Raw genomic sequence first — 26,081 nt, 5'->3', positions numbered from 1 at the left:
AGTAGACAGTGGGAATTGTAACTGGCCTTGGTTATTAAGAGTATTTTCTGTTTTTAAATATAATATTTAAGTGAGGTGAGGCAAGATATATAAAGTATATACAATGAAGGGAAACTGAATTACAAGAACAAGGTATTGATTTATCATGGTGGCCATACCTGCAAATTCAAACAAGATATGAAAAAGATACTGAAACAACGGGCTTTTATAAAGATATACAAAGTATTTTCATTTTAAAATCAGAACCAGCCAGCAATTTCTTTTTGTTTTCTAACATATTAGGAAGTTAAGGCAGAACTGGAACTCACAGTCTCCTTATTTCTAGCCTGGTGCCTTAACCTCTAGACCAGGCATGTCAAACTGCTGGCCCACGGGCCGGATGAGTCATGCTGAAACCATGCCCACCCCATTGTCAGCAATGGGGAAAAAGTCCTGATACTTCATGCAACGTCATGTGATGTCGCGAGTTTGACATGCCTGCTCTAGACCAAACTGGCAGGATTGTGCACTGCAGCAGAACAAATGTGGATTAAACATATGTAGCCAAAACATTAATGACAGAACTAGACATGAATGTATGACTTTCAAAACTCAGACTCCTGATGCCATTACTAACTAAATGTCTTAAAATGCACTCTAGGCTGATTTTCATCACCTAAGGATTGGCATGTGCATAAAAGCTCAAAGGAAATCAAATGGAATGTGATTTTATAGGGATCAAAACATGTGTGGCTATATCTGGATGCAAGTCAAGTCTTCTAAAATTGTGCTAGAAGGTTTTATCTTCTTTCTTCTCAGTCTCATTTGCTCAGCCACCTGAAGCTTCTTACATCTGAAAGAAAAGCAAAAACACTTTTTGCAAAATGAAGGGGTTTTTTTGAGATTAGAATTAATACATTTGTACAACTGTAATGTAACCTTGCTTATGAGGACAAGCAATTCAGCACTATAACACTTATTTGTGGATGCTGCACTAGCTTCCAAGAGGTTTCCAAATATAATTCAAATTGCTATTTTTAACTTATAAAGCCCTACAGGTTGAGACTAGGGCACCTACAGGACTCTAGTAAGTCTGGCCATTCTGCTCAAATGGGCATGTTCTGGGTGCTTTCAATTTGGGAGATGAAAAGGCTGCCAGAAAGCAGTTCTGTTCTATTGATGCCTCAACCCTCTGGAGTAGCTCAGCTTCCTGCTGAGATCTAGCTTTTCCTGTCTTGGACTCTGCTAGCAATCTGTTTGGCAGTGGGCTACTTTAAATTTTACTGATTAGTTTTTTTGAGTTGTTGCAATGTCTCTATTTTTAAACATTTTTAATGGTTTAATAGTTTGATCTGCAAACAACATAGAAATGTTGTAGCAGAATAGATTCTATCTGTCTGTCTGTCTGTCTGTCTGTCTGTCTGTCTGTCTGTCTGTCTGTCTGTCTGTCTGTCTATCTGTCTATCTATCTATCTATCTATCTATCTATCTATCTATCTATCTATCTATCTATCTATCTATCTATCTATCTATCTATCTATCTATCTATCTATCCTCTCCCTAGAAAGGGGACTCTGTTGTACTTGCTTCCTGTTGTTCCACATCCTTGATGGCCTAACTAAATAAGATGCCAATCATACAATTGACAGTTGTGTAATAATCTTTTAAACAACAACAAAGTATCTGAAGCACTATCTGAGTTGAATTCGAACTTTGTGTAATGGAGTGAAGAGCAGTTAGAAGACATTTAATCTCAAAAATGAGGTTTCTATGCTACTCTTCCCATTAGCACCAACAAGTTTTTTTTTGTTTTTTGTTTTAGTAAGGCAAGTTGCAGGCATGTGAATAATACAATGGAAAACAAAGTTTTAAACCCTCCCACTCTCTGCTTACCATACCTAGGTCCTAATCCAGATTTGATTCTTGTTCCCAGCTTGCAATCTGCCATTGTAAAACCAATCAATACAACTCTTATTGCTATCTTGTCTGATCTGGCTTACTTATTTGTATCAGATATTGCAATATGCATATAGTTGTTTTTATATCATGGTGCTATGAACCAGATGCTTATGGTACACAGTTGTTCATGCTGACCTCAATACACTGATGATTATACTTAGTTATAGCCAAATACAAAACAGTAAGGGACATTGGAGTACTCATGTTATATCCATCCTTATTGTGTATGATTATCTTAAAGCAGTGTTTCTCAACACTGGCAGATTGGAGTTGAAGTCCACACATTTTCAGGTTGCTGGAGTTGAGAAACACTGCCTTAAGGTCTTGATTGAGAGAACTTAGGCTTTTATGTTCAACCCAGCTAAAGCAGGAATGGAGATGGAAGCACTCTGTAAATACTAAAAGTGGGATTTGAGTATGATTAGTTCTCCCCTTAAAAAAATAGTTTCAGCTCTAATTTCTGCCTACAACTCAAGCGTGGCTCCCATATAATTAAGCAGCTATCCTTTTCCTTACTTCCTTTGTTTATTTAAAACATTTCTACACTATTTTATGTAAATGGAAATCTCAAAATAGTTCACAAAGACATTTAATTTAAATTGCAACAAACTTTTACTAGAATTCACAGCTATACTTCCCATCTACTGAATATTGTCAATCTACTCTCATATTAAATATTGCAATTCAGCTGAAAGAGCTCAGGAGGGATCACCCAAAGCCTTCAAGGCCAAATGCAGTCCTGGGGCTTTAAACTGTGTCCCCACAATAAAGACAACTATCCATGTTATGGGTGGATTTTTCACCCCAAGATAAAGGGCTGAAACATTGTTTTCAGAACTTCTGCCATTAGTTTTGTTTTTCTAGATTTGGCCATTGCACCTCCTAAAGCAGAGTTTCAGCAGTTGGAGCAGAGCATTGTATGCTCAGTTGGCTGATTGATTGGCTTATTTCTAATCTGGCTAATAACCAAAGTTCTCTGGGTAGTTTACCAAATTACTGAGATAATTAAAAATGATTAAAACAATAAAATACCATCCCAGATGGTAGGGCCCTCTGGAGCATTTTGCAACACAAACTACACAGCTGACTCAGCCTTCCTGCTTTCCTTTGTGGGTGGAAGCGAAAAGCTACAGCCACAGCTGTTGCTTTCCCAATAACCTTCATTAACAAGGTCTTTTTTTTTTCTTTTTGACTCGAACAAGCTTAAATTGCCCAACACAACATATCTATAGTTAATATTAGTTTGAGGGAAATCAACTGCATATAATTAAATGAACTTTAGGAAAAAATTAGTGGAGCACAATGTATGATCAGGAAATAGATTCACTTCTTCAACAGCAATTTTCTTAAAGCGTGAAGATTTGGGCACCAGAGAATAAATGGACTTCTAACTGATGATAGTTTACTTGTGATTTTTGTAGAGTCAACTGCTGTTTTAGTAAGGTAAAAATTAAAAGCACATATGCTATAATTAGCCTATTTCATTACTGTGCTTGTGGATACAAGTTTTTATGGCTAACATTTGAGTTACAGAGATGGCTGGCTGTTTTCAGTATATAAATAAATAAATCAGTGAAATGTGTATTTTTCAATTAGGGAGCTCTCCCTTTTTAATATGTCATTTTGTAATTAATAAAAAAGTTATAATTTGATTACAGAAATCTGACCATTTGCTGGTATTTACCTGAGTAGTGATAATATGTGAATGTGTATCACACCATTGCTAAACAAAAGTCGATTATTGGCAATGTGAGGTGGGCTGTTCCCTATGATGGCTATTTGCTTTTGAAATTAACCCATGAAAGAAATTAGATTAGTATCATAAACCAGTAGAATTTTTAAAAACATGGCTGAATTTCAGTTGTTATTGTTATCCACCATTATTTTTGGTATTAGTTCCTGTGCGCATGGAAAATAGTTCACAACTCTCTTCCCTGTAGCTTCTTCTTATTACCTGAACACATTTATTGTGTCTCCCCCAAGTCTTTTCATGAGGTCTCTGTATAATCTTTCCCCTTTTCTCTAAACCTATTCTAATTTGTCAAAATCAGTTTGGAAATGTGGAAGTCAGAATCATACAGAGTACTTCACTAGTTCTATTCATTAGTTCAGAATAGAAGGGAATAAATCTTTCTGTTTCTTTGATATGATACTTCTTCTGATATAGCCCAGAACGGTTGAGCCCTTCTACCATATGAGTCATATGGTTGTCTCATGTCCAGCTTATTGCCCAGTTCAAGTTCTTCTCTGATCTAGTGTTTCCACTGATCTAGTGTAAATCAAGAAGGGCTTAAATCAATCTCAGAAGAATGTAGGAGAAGCAGTTTCTTCAGCATCCAAATCTAAAAATAACTGGTTTTAGTTCAGACTAATAAGTAGAGATGAAATCTGTACTACCAAACATTCCATTCTCACTAACTTCTCATTACATTTTTCAGTACTAAAGTAGGTAAGTTGCTTAATGCAGTCAATTTAAGAAATACACCCATTATAATAATGCTATTAGTTATTTTAAGATCATGAAAGACTAAACTTTTTAAATGAGGATTAGGCACACCTGTTTAATTTTAAAATAAATAAATGTAGCATTGAAATAAAACATGTCTAACAATAGCTTTTCTTTTACAAATATTAATGATTATGAACATGCATATGATTTTTTCAATGTCTGAAGTGTGATATTTTAACAATATTTTAGAATTGCTATAATATTCAGTCTATTTTGATATTTGATTTTAGTTTAATGAAAAGACTTCTCATAACAATGTAATAATAATAATAATAATAATAATAATAATAATAATAATAATAATAAAAGTTGGAAGGGACCTTGGAGGTCATCTAGTCCAACCTCCTGCTCAGGCAGGAAACCCTATACCATTTCAGATAAATGGCTGTCCAGTCTCTTCTTAAAAACTTCCAGTGTTGAAGGAACAGATATTAAGGCATCAATCCCTTTAAAGGAGCTCACAGAACATCTTCTAGAACAGTGGTTCTCAACCTTTTTAATGCCGCGACCCCCAACCGGTTGTAAGTCGAGGACTACTCAACCGGTCGTAAGTCGAGGACTACTCAACTGGTGCAGCACCGTTTGCAGAATGGGACTTTTGGCGGGCTCAGCGGGGCAGAGACAGCCTAGACAATTCCTATTGGCTTTTGAAAGCCAATAGAATTGGACTCTATTTAAGAGAGTCTATTCTATTGGCTTTCAAAAGCCAATAGAATAAAAGGGAGTAGCACAGCTAAGGAAAAGGGGAAAAAAATGGCGGACTGCGTTGTTTGGCGACCCCCGTGAAATGGTCGTCCGACCCCAAATGGGGTCTCGACCCACAGGTTGAGAACCACTGTTCTAGAAGATTGAGGTGCTCCATGGAACATAGTTTAAGAAATCTTATTCTACAATATCTATTGAACAAAAAGATATCACCAATGGTTGCTTTCAGAAGTTTTAAAGTGTGCACCATTATGCCTTTTCCCTTTAAATTCCCCAGTTAATTTTACCTACTTGGTCTTGATTAAAGTTTTATGCCCAGATACAAATTTCATTCTTTATGATCAACTCTCTTTTAAACATCCTAGCTACTGCCTCTTAAAACTGTTGTGTCTTAAAACCTACCCTGATTTCAGATCACATATACATTCACCCTTTCCAATTCTAAAGTTGTTATGTTACCCAGTGCTCAGTATAAACTTTATGTTCCCTGATGGGCATAAAGTGAGAGACCATCACTCAAAATTTATGGAAATGCAGCTTGAGGTGATCGCTTTTTCCATCCATTGTTTTTCAGGGTCGAAGTTATCTACAGAAGCAGTTTATTACTACTATCTACTTTAGCTGCCTATTATTGCTGTCTAGAGCCATTGCCTCAATGTTGTTTATCACTATCTTGGTTTTGTTGGACAACAAGATTAATTAGATGATACAGTCTAGAAAGCTAGTTCCAGGAAAGCAGGAATCATATGTCACAACTGAATGATGTATTAGTTCCATCATTTGCCTGACTTTCTGGTATTTCTACTTACTTAAGAAGATATTTCTGTAATAAATATGAATGTGCAGTGATGTGTATAAATATACAACTAAATAACAATTGTTCTGAGAAGGTCTGTGAGTGGAGGAGGACAGAAGGCTGAAACTTTAAAATAGGGAAAAGATTAAGCAATGATATGCACAGTTCTTGATTTAAATGCACATCTGAACATGTGATTAAATAGCTTCTCTCCTTAAACATTACTAATTTTGTAATTTATTTAAAAATTTAAACTGAGATTTATGCTATACTTTTAAACACAATGAGGAATTCATTATTATAATTTTGCAATACTAATCACACCCCAAGGACAAGAAAATAAGCAAATGGGTAGATTGCTAAAATATAGATGATGATGATTATTATAATGATGATGATGATGATTAGGAGGAGGAGAAGAAGGAGAAGCAGAAGGAGAAGGAGGATGACTGTATTCACCTTGTAATGGAATGTGGTTTGCTTAAATGTGGCTTGTTATGTTATCTAAACAGATTAATTTTGAATTAACACATAGTTGGAGAACATCTTTTTACCAGAACATGTAATTTTGACTTTGCCTTTATTTTTGGTTTCAAGCATCACAAGGTGACATGGTGGTGATTTGGTGATGTACTAACAATGGGCAGGGCTAAAAATTCTGTCTGCCTTTAATTTTTAATAGGTTTTCTTTTTATATACATATCATATTGCCCAAAACATCTTTTAAAGGAAAATATGGTCTTCTCAATTCAAGATAAAAGCTGAGGAACTGGGAAAAGTGGAAAAACTGTGAAGGGCTTGGTGCCTAAATTTTATGGCTAATGGTTAAAAGAATTGGAAGACTGATGCCTTAATCACTATACCAAACTGGGTCTCTTAATGGGTTCTAGGAGATAGCTAAATTGGAATGGGGGCATGTGAGCCATTAAGCCATGGAATGCCACTCTGGCTTAATATGATTGGTGAACTCATTCTTTGTGACTTAGTGTAATGTGTGCCCAGACCATTATGATTTGTCAAATACATTAATTCTGACTTTGCATCTTCCTCCCTAATTTAGCATAAAATAAGGAGTAAGTCTACTGAACTCAATGAGACATGTTCCCAGGTAAATGTATAAAGAGGACAGCAGCCATCAATAGCCTGCTCAGTAGGAAGGCAATGGCCCAGTTATATTTGGAGAAGGGAATACTGTTGTGAAGCCATTTTAACTTTCAGCAGTAAGAGAAAGGACATTGTGTCCTGTTTTCTTTTCATGATATCAATTAAATGTTGGGTGCATTGTGCCCAGACTTTCCAACTGTTAATGTGGCAATGCTTTAGAACCTATAGCTTGGGGCCTTTATTGTTGGAAATGATAGCCCCAAAACACTGCACCATTACCAACTCCTACAACATTCAGCTGAATTCTCTCTATCCTGTCAGTGAAATGTTTTAGCATGAAATAATAATGTCTTTCATTCCTTTCAATTATAAATTCTGTGCAGGGTGCTTTCATCCTTCACAAGAAAGCAGATGTGTTTATACTGTCTCCATGGAGACCCAAAGCAAAGGCAGTATTTCACATTTGGATTTCCTCTCTTGAAAAAGAGGGTGAGAGAGATGGTGGAAATATTGCTGGTTTTCTTTTTTTTACAATGAAACCAGACAGCATTCTTTAGAGATTTGTCATCTGTGTGTCTTTTGAGTGAAGCTATTTTGTGCAAACTTAACTGTAGGGCCAAATGAATTGGTCCATGTCAGGGTTTCACAAATTCACTCAGATGTCTTTACATTACCATCCAATTTCCATGTCAACTTAATTAAGAAAAAACAAAATATCAACATGAACATTTCTCTTTTTTGTATCCAGCTTTCTATCGCATAAATATTTTTAGGTTCTCTAATCAGCATTGCTGGATGGAGTCAGTGAAGCAGTAGGCATGAACTTAAATGGACCCCAGAAGATGGTAGAGGACAGGAAGACCTGGAGGAACATTGTCCATGGGGCCGCGATGGGTTAGACACGCCTTCGCAATTAACAACAACAATCAGCATTGAACTGATAATGTTCCTAAAATGCAGATGTCTAAATAGTTTCTCTACTACCAATTTCTTATTTATTTATATTCTTCTGTAGCTTTCTGACAATCGAAATATCTTACAACAATAAATGAACAAATTAGCATCATTAAAAACATTCTCCTTTTACATCTTACAATAAATTCATTGTTAACGAGAAATGTTGACATAAATGCTATGTTTTAACTAACTTCCAAAACAGTGGGAGAGTTGGGGACCAACTTTATGAAGAGGGCCTTTATAGCCTGGGAACCATACAACTGAAGTTCCTTTCCCTATATATAGACAATGGAACTTTTGACAATTGAGGGTATTTTCAGCAGGACCTTTTCTTCTCTTCTAAATAATCAAATAGGTTCTTACTGGGAGAGATATTGCTGCAGATAGCCAAGCCCTAACCTGTTTTGCATATTTTCTCTGACACTTTGCCAGATTTTGTATGTTGTTGACCAGTTTCCAAAATGTGCTGCCCTAATAGTTTTTTGGGGGCTGCCTCTTGGTTCTGACCTGCTCCTTCAGAATTGACCTTCAAACCTGATTCATTATTTGTTCATCATTACTGACCTGTACCCTATTTTTTGCAATAGGCTATGGGGACAATAACTCTTACCAGTGATCTGATCTGATTATCTGCAAAGGGATTTCTTAAAATTAGGTCAAAGGCCAAATAAAAGTATCACAAAAGCTACATTAATCCATGAATTATGGAAAGGAACACCAGTTTTACATATCATAAAATGCAATGGATTACTAACTGAGATTTATTGAATAATTTATCATTGGCTAGATTTATACACTGCCCAAAACTAAAGCCAGAACAGTCACTTTTAAATTTAGCTTCTTATGCAAATAAAGGTATAATCTTGCTCCACTATCTTGAGATGTTATATATGTGCTATGGGTTATTATCTGTTTTTGTAGAGAACATGACTAGTTTTGAAAGTTAAGCAAAGAACTATGCATGTGTTAACACATGGGTGTCAAACTCACTTTTTTTGCATTGCCGGAGCTGGGATGGGCGGGGCCTTCGTATGATGCAGCTGGTCTGCGGGCCTGCAGTTTGATACCGCTGTGTTAACATCAAGCTGAAAAATGAGCAAAATTGTTGCTGGCATTGTTTTGATTTGGATTTGTGTTTGTGTTGAACACAAGCATATCCAAATAACTACCTGATAAAAGATACCTTATAGAATGTTCAAGCTGTATCCTACCGAAAAGACTTATCAAGACAAATGTTTAGAATAGGATCATCTAAATTACAAGCCACTTCTTACAGCCAAAGATAGAGTAATTAATAATAATAATAATAATAATATAGAGTTGGGAGGGACCTTAGAAGGCTTCTAATCCAACCATTAGTCAATTGCAAAAGGCGGCCTTACTAGGAACCTGCTTCCATCCTGCGACGATATCTGTAATACCATCAAACATCCACATCTGCCTATCCCAGGTCCTGGGTAAGGACTCGATAGGTAGACAAAATGCCAAATCCAGTCTGAACATCTGGCTGACTGTGCGATGATCGATAATAATAAGTTGGAAGGGGACCTTGGAGGCATTATACAGCAAACCCCTGCTCAGGGACGAACCCCTATATCATCTAGACAAATGGCTGTCCAGTTCTTCTTAAAAAACTTCAGGTTGGAGCATTCAAACTCTGGAGGCAGGTGTTCCCTGGATAATAGTTTAACTTCAGGACATTTTCCTTAGTCCTAGTTGCTTCTATCTGATAGCTCCCCCCATTGTTTTTGTCCTGCCTTCATTTTCATTTCAAATTTTATTCTTAAAAATATGATGATAACATAGTACATGTGGAGAGTTACAAAGCTAAGACCTCCTATGGCTGTTTTACTGAGTGCATACACTGGAGATCTCAAATCTCAAATGTACTGCTGGAACACAACCAAAGATGTCCATAGACATAAATTTAATCTGTTTCTTGTCTTAATCAAAATTTAAATTTACCCTTAACACAATTCATTTACCGGGCATCCACGTATGTGTGAGGGTATTGTTCAGGACAATTGGCTGGAATTTCGTATCCATGTATCATCCATCACCCTTTCATCCTACCTTAACTAGGAACTATGGCAAGAATAAATTGCATGCTTTGCCATGTAGTATATGTATAATAGTATCTTTTAGGTTTCTGCATACGCCAAAAAAGCTGAGAGCTTATTTTGAAGTGCACCTTTTTGTTCTGGTGATGTTCCAATCTAGAGTGAGAAAAGAAGGACCCCCCGCTCACACAAAGGGAAAGCTGTCATTTGGAACATCTTTCTACCATCTAGTAGTAATTTTCCATCGACTTTTCAATTGATCTCCTACTGCTTTTTCATACCAGTTTCAAATTGTTGCACTAAAGGGGATTGGTATGTGATTTTATTTTCTAAAGCTTTCCTGCAATCTTGTACTGCCTCCTCCCACTCCTCCTTTTTTATTTTTTTGAACAGAGGAAAACAGAGTATTTGCTTCAATCATGCTATAGATAAAAGTGGTCTTAGAAGCTGGTCTATTATCTATATCAAAACTCAGAAGCTAGATTGCCAAGTCCTTAAAGACCCTGAGATTAGGCTGCCTCTGGATAAGGCTACATCTACCTATAATACATCTCTACTTAACCTTAGCATGGACTAGAGGCTGACCTGCCCTGTCTTACCAAGACCAGCATAGATGGAGGGCACATCCCACTCATAAATGCAAGGCAGGAGAAACCAGGTAGGGGATATAGAATGGTTATTACTATCAAGCACTGGTTCACAATTAAATAGATGTGGGGCCTTGTTTGTGAAGTTGAATTACAGGGAGAAGTTGGAAGTGCTGCTAACTACCCTCTACATGTGTTGTTAGAACTGTTTCAGGATTTACAACAGATTTCTCTAGCTTGCTTGTATTGGAATTTTAACCCGCTTCCTCTAGGGCAGAAATGAGAAATGGTGAGTTGTGAGTTCATGGTCTTCTTGACAAACAAGGGCTTGCCTGGGATCCTCAGGGCTCCAATTTTTGTAGGAAGGAATACATTAGATCTGCTTTTTTTATATCCTGGAGCAGAAGTGACATGATCTTAATACCTGACCTTTATAATGGTCAAATCTCTGTCTGATTGCCATGGAACTGACCATTATTACCAAGATCCATAAGGAGGATAGCTGAATTAGATAAGTCTACTCAGGCACTTGATAGCCCTTGTGATTTCCAGAGGATGTTTGGGATTTTTCCCAAAGTCATGTTATATAGTTTTGCTGGGGATTTAGTTATGTATGGAATATGGAAGTAGCTTCAACTATGAACAGGATTATACCTCCCAAGACCTCCCCATCTACGCTGATTCAAATAAACTCCTTGGTTTACAAAACAGCTTTGGGAGACAAAACAACAGAGAAGATGCCTGGAAATTTGTTGGTTGAAAGCAAGGAGTAGATGTAGATAGTAGACTGCTCAGTCTGGTAAGATTTTGTGAAGATCAGTGAAACATTAAAGATCAGTACGGAAGAATCACTATGTTTCATTCTTGGCTTTGGGCCTGCTATCTCTTCTTAATTGCTGTCCTCCCCCCCACACCTATTTTGGGGGGGGTAGATTGAAATCACTGAGGTCACTATGCCAATGGAAACTTATGGTCAAACAAAAAACAACAAGCCCTTAGTTGAGTCTCATCATTACAGGATTGGATTTGGAAATCTAGTATAGATAGCCAGAATAAGAAGACTTGCAGCCATCTGTGTCTTTTGTAGAAAGTTCAGTACACCAAACTGAGGGTCTCATTTGCAGTTAAAGCTGGACAGACACTTCTAAACCAGAGCACACCTAGCATTCAGGCTTTCAGCCAGTGTCAATTCCTAACTGATAAGTTAAATAAACATTGACTGGGCAATACACAGACAAGATTACAAGTTCATAAGTGGGCAGCTTTTCTTCTATGGGGGTGAAGCAATGTGTTGAACAATTAGCAATCAATAAGTGTTGCCCTATCAATCAAGGAAACAGATTAAGTATCTGCATCAAAAACATGCCAAAAGTGTGTGTGTCAATATAAACTGTTAATGGACTTCAGGATAGATAACCCAAAATCAACATTGATATTTAAGTACAATCAGAGATGTATTCAGATTTCCTGAATAGAGAAGCACATACACAGAAGGTGTCTCTGCAATACTCAAGAAAAGGGACTAATTGAACTTAAATTATGCCCATCATAAGCAAGCATTTGCCCAGATATCAAAACAGAACAATTTAAGAGATGGTGGGAGTTGTGAATCAGAGTGTGAGCCAATGAGAAGAGATATTGGAAATTTAACTTCAGTTGCATTAAGACTACACATTTCACAATGTTTTGACTTTCTAGATAGTGAAATATAGTAAGGAATTTCTCCTGTGTTCCCTCTTTATCTCTTACTCTGCCTTCTCTGAGTCTATAACATTACTAGTCACACAAAATTCCCTTCCTGCTTTTTTTTTTCAAGAACACTTGCTTTCCTGACTTTTATTTGAAAATATGTAGTTAGCTAGGAACTAGAATTTAGTCTACTCCCAATGTTCTGCATTAAAGCTATAATTGGTAATATTAAAGCAGAGAATTGCTTGGTGTTCTCAGAGCTTATTTACTATCTGGTTTAGATTTAGTATTTATTGACTGAAAGTGTTCCATGGGTATTCAATACTGTGCTAAATACATATGGGACTGTGAATAATGTGAATATAGTGGATAAATGTATTTTGTATATACAAAATTTTGTATATACAAAGGAGTGGCACGATGAATCAGTGGTTAAGATGCTGGACTTGTTAGCTGGAAAGCAATGGGGTGAGTTCCTGTTCTCACCCTAGTTCTTGCCAATTTGAAAGCATGCAAATGAAAGTAGATAAATAGGTACCACTTTGGCAGGAAAAGTTACTGTGTTCATACTTTCATGCTGGCTACACATTGATGGAAACTTCTCAGACAACACAGCTCCCTAGGCTGAGAATTGGAGTTGAGCACTGCCCCATTGAGTTGATCACAACTGGACAACAGAAACCTTTAATTCTTTTTATATGTAAGTGCATTAGGAATTATTTGCATTTGGGATGGATAGTTAATGTGTGGAGAACTCAGTGTACGGCACTGGGCTCATTAGTACTTGGATCTAAATACTTATCTTGTTGATGTGAGATAGTCACTACACATAATACAATTCAGAGTGAGCTAAAGTTGGTAAAGGATGCTTGTGTAACAAAAAAAAATCTTTAAATACATTAAAAAAAATAACAAAGAAAAAGTCAATAGACAACACTTGTTGGTTCAATCTTGTCCAAGAAGGAAGTCTATGTTCCACCAGGAAATTATGAGGAATAGAAAAAAGGGGCAGAACTGATGCTTGAGACAGATAGAAAAATAATAAGGAACTAGTGATTTTTACTTGGAACAAATTTAAATCTTGGGGGCGGGAGAGATAAATTGCATCCTAAGAGTGAACTAATGAAGTGATGATCTCTGAGAAATCCTGGAAAAATGATGAAGAACCAGCTGTGTAAATATAGTACTGACTTTTGAAAAGGGAGAATAGAAGAACCAGGAAACTATTGAATAGTTTAGAGAAGGTAACAAATTATTATAGCTATAAATAATAATTATGTTAAATGGGTAATTGTTTTAAAAATGTATTTATTGAGGATATTTCTATTGTGTGTATTGTAAGGCAATGAGGGTCTGGAAGTATTTGGCAGAATAAACCTTAAATTTAATTAAACAAGTGCATTTAATCCATGTGTTTGACAAAGAACTATCATAGATCTAGAGTAGTCATTCTCAACCTTGACAATTTTAAGATTTGTAGACTTTAGCTCCTTGATTTCCCCAGCTTATTGCCAAGGTTGAGAAACACTGATTTAGAAGCTTAGAGGCTGATTGCTGACTGTTAAATCGCTTTTGCCTATGTAAGGTTTCTTAACTAGTCTTCAAACATTCTTATTTCTTCTTTACTAAGAATCATTAGATTCATATTGTTTTAGTCTTGTGATTTTTACATACCTATATCCATTTCCTGCAACTTAGTCCTCACCTGACAATGGGTGAATCTTTTTCTCAGTCATCTGTAGCCTTCTGAACAGCCATTTTCTGAAATGGTATATGTTATGTCCCGAGCCTTGCAAACGGCTCGGGGCGTTTGCAGGCGGTCCCGGGCAGGTGCAAAGCTGCCCGGGACCAGACAGGCTGTCGCCAGCGCCGTGCGCATGCGCGGGTGCTGGCGCGGGAAAAGTATCGCATTGACCCGGGAAATGTCTATATAAGAAGCTGAGAGGTTTTGGGAGCTGCTGAAGCCATCTACTTGGAAGCTGAACGCAGAATAAAGAAAACTGAGAACTACAACTGCTTCTCGTGTCTTACATTTCCGCGAAGGACTCAACACTGGCGACGAAGGTGGGATGCCTTACATCACCTGGAAAGGAAGAAGTGTAAGCTTACCCAAGTGAGTCCTGAGCGGCGGAACGGCGTTGACTCGGCAGCTACTCGCCAATACAGTGCGCATTCGGGGGTAGGCTGGCTGATAGACCCGTCTCCTGAAGATGGCAAAGGTTGGAAGGCTTTCGGAGTTCGACGTCTCACATCCAGAGCGGTGGGAGTCATACGTAGCCAGGGTGGAGAACTACTTCAAGGCAAACCAAGTGAGGGAAGAGAGCTTGAAGGCTGCCACCCTTCTTTGTGTTTGCGGCCAAGACGCCTTCGACATCGCAGAAAACCTTGCAGCACCTGTTCCAGTAGAGTCTGTTAGCTACGCAGATCTAAAGAAGCTACTGAAGGAGCACTTCCAGCCTAAGATGTCCGTCATCGCATGGCGCCACACCTTCGAGCAGAGGGATCAACGATCCGGAGAGTTGGCCAAAGAATACATCGCCGCATTGAGGAAGGCCGCCAAGCACTGCGAGTTCAAGGACCTCGAAGAACGACTGAGGGACCGATTCGTGTGCGGCTTAAGGCATCGAGATCTATAACAGGCTTTTCGCCAAAGAAGAACTGTCCTTCCAAGATGCCTTAAGAGAGGTCACCGCAGAAGAAGCAGCAGGCGGCGCCGTCAAGAACATGCGGCCGATCAGAAACAGTCCAGAAGTTGCATCCGTGCACCAGGAAGACGTCCAAGGAAACTCCGAGGAGGATCCGGACGAGGAATCCTCGTCTCCACCCCACGAAGGAAGGAAAGCAGAAGGGAAGCTCTTCAGCTCCACTCAAGTGCATCGGCTGTGGAGGTCGCCACAGGAGAACCGACTGCAAGTTCCGCTCCACTACCTGCCGGGCATGCGGCAAACAAGGACACATTGCAGCTGTGTGTCTGGGCCGACGAAAGGTACAACCTCAGGAAGAACTGCGCCTGAAAGGTACCGGGGTTCCCAGCCAGAATAGGGTAGGTTTTTGCGCTTCGCGAAGAAGCATCTTCAGGACAGGCACACACAAGCTGTCACTTAAGGTGAAGCTACAAGGGGTCCCATTAACTATGGAACTAGACACAGGGTCTGCCCTTTCAATCATCTCCTTGCATATATTTAGGAAGATTTGTTCCGGTAGTGGAACTCAGGCCAAGTTAAGGCCTTCTGACATTGTGTTAACAGATTTTCAAAATTCAAGAGTGTGTGTTAAGGGGGAGGCCACCCTTAACGTGCAATACAAGAATTTTGAAGGTCCACTAGACTTATTAGTAGTAGGGGGTGAACGAACGAGTCTCATAGGACTCGATTGGTTTAAGGCCCTGGGGATACACATCACAGGACTCAACAGCTTACAAACACTCGACCTACAGGAAGTCTGCAAAGAATTTGCAGATGTTTTCAGCCCCCATTCAAAGGACCCCCTGTGTCCTTAAAGCTAGACCCCACTGTCACTCCCATTAGAATTAAAGCAAGAAGGGTCCCTTTTGCTTTAAAGAGTAAAATTGACACTGAGTTAGACAAAACTAGATCCAACCTGGAATTCTAGAACCTGTTGATTCCAGTCCTTGGGAACCCCCATTGTCACGCCTCTAAATGCAATGTGAAATTCGCATTGTGCTGATTACCAATGCACTCTTATATATGGGCATTGCAGCAACTGCCTTCCTGTTATCCTAGTGGTCAGTCATATTCTGGCATCCCTCAAGGGGGGGGGCGCGTTTTTGCAAAGCTTGACCTAGCTCAAGCGTATCAACAGCTGCCTGTTGATGATGCTGCTGCTATAGCTCAGACTATTGTGACCCACAGGGGAGCTTTTAAGGTAAAAAGGCTACAGTTTGGAGTGAATGTCGCTCCTGGGATTTTCCAAAGCGTAATGGAAAACACACTACGGGGCATACTGGGGGTTTGCCCCTACTTTGACGATGTCTTAATTGCAGGAGACTCCACACACATTCTAGCTGAAAGGCTAAGGGCTGTTCTGTTAAGATTCAGGAAAACAGGCCTCAAGCTCAAAAAAGACAAATGCAAAATTTGGGTGCCTTCTACTGAATTTCTGGGATTCAAAATTGATGCTGCTGGGATTCACCCTGCTGAATCCAAACTAACTGCTATTTTAGAAGCACCTAGGCCAAAGTCTAAGGCCGAACTTCAGGCCTTCCTGGGCCTCCTGAATTTCTACAATTCCTTCCTTCCACATAAAGCCAGCGTGGCTGAGCCTCTTCACAGGCTACTAGACAAGCAAGCAGTGTGGCACTGGTCACAAACACATGAAGCTTGTTTTAACAAAGTCAAGGCCTTGCTCACTTCTAACAGTGTACTTGCACATTTCAACGAGTCCCTTCCTGTGTGCATCGCTTGTGATGGGTCCCCTTACGGGGTAGGAGCTGTCCTGAGCCACCTCAGGTCTGATGGAACTCAGGTTCCTGTTGCATATTACTCCAGAACATTGTCTTCTGCTGAGCGCAACTACGCTCAGATAGACAGGGAGGCTCTGGCTGTTGTTGCTGGAATTAAAAAATTTCATGACTTTCTATATGGCAGGCACTTCACGGTCTTCACTGACCATAAGCCTCTGCTGGGACTGTTTACCACACATAAGCAGACTCCCCAAATCATTTCCCCTAGAATGCTTAGGTGGTCTATTTTTTTTGTCTGCATATGATTTTTCTTTACTCCACAAGCCTGGAAAAGAAATGGGCCATGCTGATGGCCTCAGTAGATTGCCTCTGCCAGTAGTAGAAGCTGACCCTGTGCCAGCTGTCAACATTCTATCAATCCAAGCCTGGCCCGAGCTCCCTCTTAGTGCCAGGGATGTTGCCGCTGAAACAGGTACAGATCACACACTTTCACGTGGCCGTTACTGGGTTTTGTCTGGTTTGGCCTGACACTGGCCCTAGTCCATGATTTCATGAGTTCTGTTCCTAAAATGGACTGAGCTGTCCCTTTCTCAGAGTGGTGGCTGCTTCGGGAAACGAGTTTCATTCCCAACTCAATGGGACTAGGGTCTTCGAATCCCTCCACGTAGGTCCATCCTGGCCTTGTTCGTAGGAAGGACTCTTGCGCGACATGCATTTGTGGTGCCTGGGTTTGATAAAAGATATTGAGGCTAAGGTACACGCATGCCACATGTGCCAACGATCTCGCCCAGAGATGCCCCAAGCTCCTGTGCATAAATGGGAGGAAACACAGTCCCCATGGTCTAGGGTGCACATTGACTACGCTGGGCCCTTTCAGGGCCATTTCTTCTTGGTCCTTGTTGACAGCCATTCAAAATGGCTTGAGGTTGTACCTGTCTCATCCACCACCACTGCAAAGACTATTCAGGTACTGAGGGGGATTTTTGCTGCACACGGGCTTCCAGATGTCATTGTGTCTGACAACGGCCCTCAATTCACTTCCTCCGAATTCCAAGCTTTCTTACAGGCTAACATGATTCGTCATGCCACATCTGCACCCTTCCACCCGTCCACCAATGGTATGGCTGAACGTATGGTGCGCATCACAAAGGACACCTTGAAAAGACTCACCTATGTGGACTGGCATCACAGGTTGGCTGACTTTCTCCTTTCTTATCGCACCACACCGTCCACTTCTATAGGGAGAAGCCCAGCTGAACTTCGTTGGGGGGTCAACTTACTACTAAACTTGACCGGTTGCATCCGGACAGACTGCCTTCATCTACCTCACATCCTAGGGCACCTAGACAACTACTTGTGGGTGCCCCGGTTTGGGCTCGCAATTACGGGCCTGGTCATACATGGGTCCCCGCTTCTATTTCCAGGGTCACAGGTCCTCTCTCCTACGAGGTAGCCCTGGACAACTGTCATGTCCTGCGTCGGCACATCGACCAACTCCGCCCTAGGCGGGTCCTTTCAGATGAGACTCCTGGGTCTTTTCCAGGGGGGGAGGGGGACCCTTTGGAGCAAAGGGAAGGGCACGAGTTGCTGCCCATCTCCACTGATGGAGCCACTGACGGCCCATTTCAAGCTTCCGCAAGTGCTCCGAAAAGGAATTCATGGAGCTTACCCACACAACAGCACTCATGCCTACTCCAGCCAGGGAGTCACCCCGGGGGCATACTCACTGTCCACACACATCACACAGCACTCCAGTCACAGAGGATACCCGGGAGCATCCCAACAAATCATTCCCCGCAAGAGAGCTGGCACACAATCCCCAGAGTTGGCCTGACCTTACCCCTAATCCTACAGGGGGTCAAACTTACAGGGAGGTGGTTGAGGAACCAAGTCCCGACCGCAACACCTCTAGCCCAAATCAGGGAGTAACTGAGTTTTGGGAAGGTACAGAGACCCACACGAGCCCGGACACAGAACGGGGCTTAGGGATTGGACAGCCTCCTGACAGGTCTTGGACGGACCTAGGAGGTTCTATAGAGATGCCCAGCAGTGGCTATCACTTCAAGGGGCCCGAGGGCCTACAGCTAGGCAGGTCAACCAGTTCACAAAGTGACAGAAGCCCTGGCCTGACGAGCCCGGTGGGCGAGCAAGCAGGCCAGGCATCGGGGCAAAGTCCTTGGAAGGCACCAAGGCATGATATGGGGAACAGGCTCTTGTCACCCCTCAGTCAGGGAACACCTGTCAGAAACCCAGAGCTGAGAAGGTCACAGAGAGCAGGGAAGTCTCCTAAATACTTAGAGGAGTACATAACATTGCTGGCTAAACAAAAGCCAGGTAACGATAGGAGCACTGAGAAGCAGAACACTGCATAAAATAATGATTATATGTTGGTAGTAGTTTTAGCCCGGGGGAAAGGGGTGTTATGTCCCGAGCCTTGCAAACGGCTCGGGGCGTTTGCAGGCAGTCCCGGGCAGGTGCAAAGCTGCCTGGGACCAGACAGGCTGTCACCAGCGCCGTGCGCATGCGCGGGTGCTGGCGCGGGAAAAGTATCGCATTGACCCGGGAAATGCCTATATAAGAAGCTGGGAGGTTGTGGGAGCTGCTGAAGCCATCTACTTGTGAGCTGAACACAGAATAAAGAAAACTGAGAACTACAACTGCTTCTCGTGTCTGCTTTTCGCCAAGGACTCAACAGTATAGGCTCTCCTGCCTGAGCAGGGGGCGGTTGGACTAGAAGACCTCCAAGATCCCTTCCAGCTTTATTCTGAACTGCATTAAATTATCACTGTCAAAATTAGGGCAGAGCGGCTGTCAGTCTGAGGTCTTTATTAGTCAGAACTCTGGTTATACTGCTTTTGAATTAACTAGAATTCCAAACTAAATAACAGAATCAAGACGAAAGACCTAAGAATATGGAGTTAAAGCTTCACTGAATATCTTTTGCATTTATTTTCAAACATAATGTAGATATTTTCCTGTGATGCAAGCTTTTGTTCAGGTAATTGAATGTGAAGGTAATGTCTTTTCTGCTATCTAAATTGGTTCCATTGTTTTCATGTTGCTACTATTACTTTAGCACCAGTTATTTTCCCTTAACTGTTTTTATTTATTCACATTACAGGCAATCATGCAGTTAGGTGTGTAATGCTACAGCATTGTGTGGCCAATTAGATTGGGCTATGAGATGACATCACCATGTAAATGGGAATTCACATATACATAACAGATATTTGTCACACACTGAAAAGCATCTAGTTAAAGAGAAAAAAATCAACTCAATGATATTGCATAGCGCAGAATTGAGCAAACTTTATTTTTTATTCTTTTTCCTGGAAGGAGGGGGGTAGTGTTGGTTCCTTCACCACCATATTTTTATACTTATGCAAAATTTGAAATAAAAGAAATGGCAAAATAAAAAGTGCTCAACATCAAATCACTTTCCTGCATATTATTGATTCCAAAAATATCATATTGTTTTTCGGTCTTATATACTGTAATTTAGGCAACCAGTAGGTAAACCTTACAGATTGAAACTTTAAAAAAAAATTATTGTGTATTTCCTCTCTCTGGCTAAAAAAAAATGCTTTAGTAATACAAAAGAGTTAAAATGCTTTTAGAACTGAAAGAGCTTTTTTGAAATTATTTCACTTCTATTCCATATAAACAACCGAATTCACTTCCAATTGAAAGAGTCATGCTTGATCAGGATGTTAGAACACAGGCTTAAGTTATGTCTCCTGCCAGCAATGCAGAATTTTAGACATTAAACTCTTAGTTGAAGTGCTGCCTCTGCAAATTTGCATGTCCGCATATTTAATGCTGCAATATACCCATGTTCATTGCTATGGTCATTTGGGAGGCAATTGGGAGACAGTACAATCAAATGGTTCAAAAGAAATTGTGTAATTGAGGACAGTCTTTGCCTTATATTGCTTCAATCTGGTTTTTTATGAATGGCTGGGGATATACAATAAAGGTTGCCATTGCTCCAAAAATTGTTATTTTATGTGATTTTTGTCCCACTCTTCCATTCGATTTGAGCACTCAAGGCAGCAAGTAGTCAATAAAATACAGAGTGCAAATAACTCCCCTCAAAAATTCAAAGATGTACATTAAAACCTATGCAAGCATCTATTAATAATTAAAAGAAGATACATCTTGGGTACTCTTTTAAAGAAAAAGAGAAGGGGCTTAACACAAATTGTAGTAGAATTGGAACAGTACCAAATAAATTGTCTTTCAAGGGCTGGATTGTCAAATCTCAAGCAAATGAATTTTCAAAGAACTGCTCCTGAGTACATAGTTAGATCCTAAGACATAGTTAGATGCTAGGACATTTAGGGTTTTTCATCATATTATTTTGATCCTGACAACCAACACATAACATTGAATTTATAGGATTGGAAAAGTCTTTTAAGTTCAACCCCCCCCCCCTAGACTCTTTACATCATCCCAGAAAAATCTTTGCATGAAGATCATTAGGGATGAAACACCCACAATTGCAGGAGACAGCCTGTTTCATTGTTATTATGTCTCAGTCAAAATTTTTCTCCTTATTTCTGAATTGGAACTCTATGTGAAGTTTTCCCCCATTAGTTTTTGCCTTACTCCTTGGCACTATGGGCCATAAATGCACACTCTCCTCTCTGAGATAGTATTTCAAGTATTTGGAGATTGCTATCATGTCTCCCTTTTAGCATTCTCTTCTTTAGGCTAAAGATATTCAGTCCTTGTTTTTCATTATATTTGGTTTCCAAGCTGCTCACCATCATTGTCTTTCTTCTCTAGACTTTTTCCAGTTCTTCCTTGTACTGTAGCAACCAAAACTGGAAATGTCATTCTAGGTGCAAACTGAGCAGTGCACTGTAGCATGGAACTCTCATCTCCTACAATTTAAACCCTATGCCTCCTTTGGTGCAGCCCCATATTGCATTACAGGTAATATTCACTTAATAATGATAATTGGCAACTCCATTCCTATGCAATACAATTATAAAGCATGATGTCAACTTACAATGGCAGTTGCAGCAGTCCCAGTTACTGTTGTAAGGCAAATCCTGCTTGATTGCAGGATCCTGTGGTTATGGGATCATCATTTGCAACCTCCTGCTGGCTTCCCTGTTAACCTTGTTGAAAGGTGACTGTGGGATACTATGATATCATAATTGTGAACTGGTTACCAAGTGTTCAAATTGCAATCATATTACCATGGGGATACTGCAACAACTGCAACAATGAGAATTCATCGTAAATTCCCCTCATTCAGTTCAGCCGTAACTTTGAGCAGTTGCTGAACAATTGGTTATCATTTTTCAGCTAGCTGTGAATGTACCTGATAGTGAGATCATCCATCCAAGTTTTCTATTTTATCAAGAAGGAGGCTTTGGTCAGCTTATGAATCTTAAGTGCACAAAATCTATATCATTTCATTAATCTACTAATCTAATACTTTGTCAAAAAATCAAAAAACAAAACTCAGAAAGATTTCTTTGGCATGATCTGTTTTTAATAAAAGCATGCTGGATTCTAGTAATCCTCCATATGATCTCTATTCTCCATATGATCTCTATTGCCTCCACTAGTAAGCAATTCTTTCCATTCCCATGGCGAGAGGCCAATCTTTGCAACATGCCAGTGGTTTTATATTTGAATTACTTAAAAATTCTTAGACTTATTCTCCAAAGCACCTAAGGGCAGGGCAAGAACAATGGGTGGAAGCTATTAAAGAAAGAGCCAACCTAGAAGAAATTTCCTGACAGTGAGAACAATTAATCAGTGGAACAGCTCCTGGAATTGTGGGTGCTCCATCACTGGAGGTTTTCAATAATAGACTGGACAACCATTTGTCTGGAATAGATTACAGTCTCCTGTCTTGAGCAGGGGGTTGGACTAGAAGACTTTCAAGGTCCCTTCCAGCCCTATGATTATGAAATGATACATAGAACAAAGATCTTTTTAATATATTAGTTAAGTCCAGAATTTGAATTTGTGTCTGCTTCCTTTTGTCAGAAATCCTTACTTTTTCTATAAAACATAGCTATGTCCCTGTCTCCCCATTTTCAGTTTATTCATAGACAGCATAACTACACAGTGTGATCCATGAACATGCTATTATTTCTTAATATCTTTTCCCAGTGTCCTGTTTATGATCCATTAACTGAAAACAACAAACCAAGCCAAAACCACTCGCTCTGGATCATAAAACAATGGCTTTTGTACCCCATTGTTCCAGTGCATTGTCACCTGCTACACTTAGAATGCTCCAGGATGTTTTAGCATAGGCACAAAATATCTGCTAACTGTATTTCTGAGGTAAGGAAAATATCACATTAGATTTATTAATTATAATCAGGACTGGTAATAACATATTGCAGTGTGGAACACTTAAGATTGCAGTCAACCACCCAGTTAGTCCCATTCCATTCTATTCCATTCCATTCTCCATCTCTCACTCATCCCATCTCAGATTTGTTTCTCCTTCCCCAACAAGCACAACAATCATTTTGCATCCTCTGAGGCTGTTTAAGCTGGACTGTTATTTGGGATAGGGAAGGAAGACATTCTTTCCCCAAATATTTATTTACTTATTTATGTATTTCCTTTAGGTTAGTGAGGTCACTTGGGTTTATGGTGAAATAAAATCAAAATTAAAAACTGAGATATTAAAAGCAATTAAATTCTATAATTAAAATCAGTTAAGCATAGAGATGTGCAAAACATACTGTTCTGTGGATGGAAAGTTCTAAAGAACATTAGAATTCTCCATCCCCCAGAACGGTATATTTTGCATATCCCTAATTAAAACCCAGCAGAATGGCAGGCCCCAAAAGTAGAGTATATATGCAAGAAAAAGAATAAGGATTTGGGGACCTGACAGTATCCTTTTTTCTCCTTTATTCAAAGCTTGGATCATGATATATCCTCAAAATACATCATGATCCAAGCTTTGAATAAAGGAGAAAAAAGGATACTGTCAGGTCCCCAAATCCTTATTCTTTTTCTTGCATATATACTCTACTTTTGGGGCCTGCCATTCTGCTGGGGGGAGGGGGAGCTTTGCATTAGCTTGGGATCACTTTTGCTTTCTACTCTTTCCTCCTGCCTTCATCCCTTTGAGAAAGGAATGTATTTCCCTTATCAGGGAGACGGTTACGGAGAAACGAAACCGGAGAAGACCTTGAGATGCGCACCAACTGTGCCAGTTACCCGCTCTTCAGACCACCTTTGGATTGGCTGGATTTCAAATGGACATTATGACTTTGGTGGGAGGAGGAATATTGCTTGCTTAACTGTACCATTTTGGCATTTTTCCCAGATCTCGCTTTGACTTCCCTACTGTCACTGACCCCTAATAAAAGTATCCTTTTGAGACAATGCCTGTTTCAAGAGTTCTGCTTTCTTGGGTGGTTAGTTGAAGTGGGTCCTTACAGATATATTTCCTCTGTGGGATCCACCAGTTTCCCTCTTCTGTACTTGCTTAATAGCAAACATATAACATGTGTCAAAATAGATTAGGAATCAAGAGATTCTCTCTTGGAATATGGTATTCACTCTGCAGATTTATTTATAGCACTGACTATCCAGTTATCTCTGCAGTTTACAATGAAACATATGTTCAAAACTGAAACCACAAACATGTAAGAGTAAAACTACATTTTCTTAAACTTCTAGCCACACCTCATTTTTCTTCTCACCTCTATTTTCTCCTATATTAAAGTCACTTATCTTCAACATACTTAGCCCACACTAGCAACAGCTAAGACAGCTATTATGAACTACATATCGGATCTCTGCACTAATCAAACAGAGCTCTCTTATGAATCAAATATTATTACAGTCAAAGACCAGCATAAAGCTCTTTTATGTGTCTTGGTAAGAGAAGAAGAAATAGAAATGTTTCTGTATCTTCTGTGATATGATAAGGTAATAAGGCTTTTCTGGGACTTTGCCTGAGGCCAGTTTGGCAGTTCATAGTTTGGATAAATTTTGAACTCATGGATTCAGAAAAACAAGGCATTACTTACTCTCTCCACATCTGTTTTTTCTTTAAATATTTGTCTAATAAATCACTTTTCTATTCAAGAATACTCAAAGCAGTGAGCAATAAAAATACAAAATAGAAACCATAAAACAATAAAACGCTGCAGAAAAAACAGATTCTGGATGATACCATACAGCAATATAAGAACAGCAACAAATTCACTGAAAGCCAGTATTGGTTAGATATTTCCCCAAAGGTTTGAAAGACAAGAACCTAATCTTGGCCAGCTTGCTTTAAAATCTGTTGAGTACTCCTTTACTATTCATTTATTCATATATTACTAAGTGTATTGAAGAAACATGAGTCATAAATCTACCAGTATAAGAATGTACATGAGTTGAGATCCACAATACTGGAAAAGTGAAGCTTTGATTTCCCACAGATGGGAACTAACTTCTGAGGAGATCAGGTAACAGATGAGGAATTATCATGTTCCAACACATCCCCCAAAATGAGTCATATGCCTGAAAGAAACCCGATCCATGCTCAGAGATGGATGGAAAGCTGTGAAGATTTTAGAACTTAAGGTATGTTAATTATGTCTAATTAACATAATCAAGAGCATCTTTCAGGAACATGATGGTCCCCACATGGGCTAGAAAGCAACTTCTATCATTTCAGATGATCGCAGCAAAATCTATATAATACTGAATAAATGATACAAATAAACTAGCAGTCCATCCCAGAAAAACTAAACAAGAGGAAATCTGAAGTCTAACATTAAAAATACACTGCCCCTAAGGAGAAATATATTCCACAATCTATAAATGTTAATTAACAGAGATATCTCTCTTCCATGTGACCACACTTCCAGGCCACACCTGGCTCTTTTAAGCACTCTCCCCTCTCTTACCTGAGTATGCAAAGATTGCCAGTGTTCTTTCTAGGTTTACAATCACTCAAAGCTTTAACACATGCCTCCAATATTCACAGTTTGATTGGGCTGTAAGTTGAAAATACGGAGCAGGATTACAAATCTCTGGGAAGGATCTTTTGAAACTGTTACTGTATAACGCCTAGCTTTTGAAGTACTCATACATCATTGCCACATAACATTCTTTCTAAATCCTTGTGAGCCTCTAAATCACTGCTTTTGAACTTGACAACTAAGATGTATAGAATTCAGCTCCCAGAATTCCCTAGCCAGAATGCATGGGAGTTGATGTCCACCCATCTTAAAGTTGCCAGGTTTGAAAAACACTGCTGTAAACTCTTTGTAAAATTATATCAGACTATTCTTGGAGTAGGTGTAATTCTAATGGGAATATAATG

General features: G+C 39.6%; 1 long non-coding RNA gene across 1 annotated transcript; it reads right to left on the bottom strand.

Moving 5' to 3' along the window:
- Positions 1 to 637: 637 nt before the first annotated feature.
- Positions 638 to 25,758, bottom strand: LOC120311548. Its single transcript, XR_005557650.1, has 3 exons — positions 25,663 to 25,758; positions 9,000 to 9,094; positions 638 to 832 (listed from the first exon to the last, which is right to left on the bottom strand). It is a non-coding gene; the product is annotated as an uncharacterized LOC120311548 (long non-coding RNA).
- Between the last annotated feature and the right edge of the window lie 323 nt (positions 25,759 to 26,081).

This window comes from Crotalus tigris, unplaced genomic scaffold (assembly GCF_016545835.1).
Source record: "Crotalus tigris isolate CLP2741 ecotype Arizona unplaced genomic scaffold, ASM1654583v1 scf7180000018371.15429387391:27106975, whole genome shotgun sequence".
Classification (NCBI taxonomy): Eukaryota; Metazoa; Chordata; class Lepidosauria; order Squamata; family Viperidae; genus Crotalus; species Crotalus tigris.
Note: the sequence above shows the minus strand (reverse complement) of the source record. Positions and strands in the feature narration are given on the sequence as shown.